This window comes from Schistocerca gregaria, chromosome 1 (assembly GCF_023897955.1).
Source record: "Schistocerca gregaria isolate iqSchGreg1 chromosome 1, iqSchGreg1.2, whole genome shotgun sequence".
NCBI classification, from domain to species: domain Eukaryota; kingdom Metazoa; phylum Arthropoda; class Insecta; order Orthoptera; family Acrididae; genus Schistocerca; species Schistocerca gregaria.
This window is the reverse complement of record NC_064920.1, coordinates 1,102,571,267-1,102,574,635: the sequence shown is the minus strand read 5'-3', so window position 1 is coordinate 1,102,574,635 and position 3,369 is coordinate 1,102,571,267.

The window sequence follows — 3,369 nt, the reverse complement described above, 5'->3', positions numbered from 1 at the left end:
AATAAATATAAAACAGTAAATTTAAAATAGAACTTCTTTCCTTATAAAGCAGAAGCTGCTCAAAGGGCAACAGCAAAGATATCTTTAAGACACTTTAAGAAAAGATCACTTAAAGCCTTCAAAGGATTTTCGAAAAACTAATTAATTTTTTAGTCAAACAGGTCCTTGACATACAAGAGAACAAACTCACTATTAAAATCAGCATAAAGTCTACTGAAAATTTTATCAACTACCAAAACAGCAAAACAGAGTAAGATTGCTCACATGTGAGGCAAGTACAGTCGCACTTTAGGCTCAGACCAGTAATTCTGGTTAAATGATTTGGAGGTATTCACGTAACAAAATAACCAAGACAATACCTTGTGCTTAAACAAGTTTAGCAAAAACTCGGCTACCCGAAATGCGTAATATGGGCAATCCATGCATATCCCAAAGGAGATATACAACTTTAAGCGAAACTTAAAGCAAGGGTCAATAGATGACAACGATACACACTGTCAGGTGACTTGCGGAGTATGGATGTAGATGTAGATGTAGATTAAGGAATATATCCACTACCTAACTTACAATGAATTACGACGCAGTGAGAACAAGTGAGCTAAAGGCGCCCAACAAACACAAAGCTGGCGCGTAACGGTAGGAAACCCCCGTGGCCACCAGCCGCTGAAAAAGCGGCCACAGAACTCAGAAGAATAAGTAGAGCTGTTAACAAACACCACTTGATGAAACATAGATCAAACAAACAAGGTAATCAAATATTAAGGGGCACTTTCTCGAGAAATGGTCAGCGTAAGTGCCCTTAACACACCACCAAATTTTAAAATTTTTATTTAACCAAATTTACAAAATATCAAAAATGTGAAGTAGTGGCTAAGGTAATGTCTCTTAAACTATTTAGGCGAATAAAATTTGATACAGGAAAACTTAATAAATTCTCAGAGAATAAGATGTCTCAGCAATTTAGCCAAACCACATGGCATGGAACCTTGCGTGAACCTATTATGTAAGGAAAGTGACGAGCTTATATCTTTGAGGCGCTACTTATAAATAGAGCTCACAAGCAATGGTTACTCCCATGGTATATAGACACAGAAATCTACAACAGAGTTTTAATACATATATTAAATACAGGAACCTTCTGTTAAAGCAGACAAAAAGTAAAACAATAAATGCAAACTCCAGAAAAACACTTACTATCACAATTTAACCTGCAAAATTTTTGCTGTGACTTATTGCCAAAATACTTTCCCAGAATACTGCATCAATAGAATCCTGACGGCCATATCAGTAGGAAATCTAATATTAAGGTTAACCATTGGACTTGGTCTTTCACACTGAGTATAGCCAACACAGGTACACTACAATGAAGCTGTCAGTGATACACAGTAATCCCCAATACAAGTGAAGCCAATAGATGTGGACGTATCACAGTGTAAGAAATACTGACCGTAAACGCACGTTGTGACAGATATTTGATAATCCTGGAAACACCCATTGGGCTCTCGACACCCAAAATAGCATGGAATAACAAAGTCACACAAATTAGCAGGTGCAGACAGAAGCACATCGTACTCAGCTCAGTGATGTAACTCCGACTTCACCAGCTACACCAAGTCTGAACACAAAACAAAGCTAATGGCCACCCGACCCACTGTGCCGGGAACTCGACCTGTGGTGCCCTCTAGTCCACTGTCACTCGATAACTGGCTCTTACTGCCGCAACCAACCTTTTTTTTTTTCTTTGTTGTATTTTGCCTTTATACAAAGGTGAGCCGACAGCCACTCATCAGCCAACAGGAAAAACATATATCGAACATGAAGACAGAGAAACAGAAACACATGAATGTTAAAAACAGAAGACACACACAAAAATAGTAATGAAGGCGTTCGTCGGAAAGCTCTGGTTTCAGAAACAAGGTCCACAGTGCTCACAAACAAAGGTAATCAGTTTTACACTCGAATGAAAGAGCACACCGAAGATAACACTGACGCACAGAAATGAAGAAAACTCCATTGCACTAAACACTGGCGACGATCTTTGGCACAGAAAACACTGAACACACTTGATGAGATTGAGGGGGGGGGGGGGCTGCTACGGGTGTAGGGGACAGGTAGAGGAGGGGTAAGGAGCCAGTGGGAGAAAAGAAAGGATAGGGGAGGGGAGAGGGGAGAGTTAGTTGTGGAAGCCTGGAGGGAGGGGAGGACTGCCTCCTACCGACACTGCTCAAGACCTACTTTAGGACTCGCTCTGCCAGAGATAATCAGCGATAACCTGCAATCGATTAGTGCTGCCAATAGAAGAGCCAAATAAGACACATGAAATCGATTGCCAGTCCCCCACGGTTTAAGATGGAATTTCTGTTCGTTGTGATTAATGTAGAAAACTTAAGTTATTTCAGACGAGTAGGAAAAACTATACTCTAATATTCGAATACAATATTGGTGTTTAACCACAGGACGTATGTACAGCCACCTTGTTGCACAAAATTATTGTCAAATTGACCATGGTCTCGACAGCACTAAAGCGGTCTTCATCAGAATAAAAATTACATAGGATTTACCAATGCAAAATATAATGACATGGCGCAAAAATACAATACCTTAATAGGATTACTTCAATAAAGTGTACAAACAGTGTACTTACATGTAATCACACCATGGGTAAAAAACATCTGAGTATAATGCTCTTGTCAAAGAGAAATTGTCACAAGAACAAAAATTAAAATGTAACATGTTTGTCAACTGGAATAAAATATTCCATCGAAATACAATGGCAGCCACGAGGTCGCTTAGGGCCAAACAACTGCATCAAACCGAAGCTACCGTCACACTAGATGGCTAACAGGCAAGGCAGTCACCAGTTGTGCAAGAAAACAGATTCGCGCCATCTAGCAAGAAGTGATCGACTTACAGACAAGAGCAAATAAGGCATTGCAAAGACAGTTTTAAACACTACAGGCAACAACAGGAACCAGTGCAAGAGAGATGCAAGATTTTGACCCATGGTGTGATTGATGACATGTAAGTACACTGTTTGTACATTTAATGGAATAATCATTTTAAGTTACAGTATTTTTGAGCCAAATCATTATATTTTCTAGATAATCATATGTAATTTTTATTCTGATGAAGACCGCCTTAGTGCTGTCGAACCATGGTCAATTTGACAATAATTTTGTGCAACCGAGTTGGCTATACATACATCCTGCAGTTAACCAACAATATTGTATTCGAATACATGCATCCTGTAATTAAGTTAACGCCTGGTTGCTGGACCTCAGCCAGTAAAAATGTTTAAAATACACTCCTGGAAATTGAAATAAGAACACCGTGAATTCATTGTCCCAGGAAGGGGAAACTTTATTGACA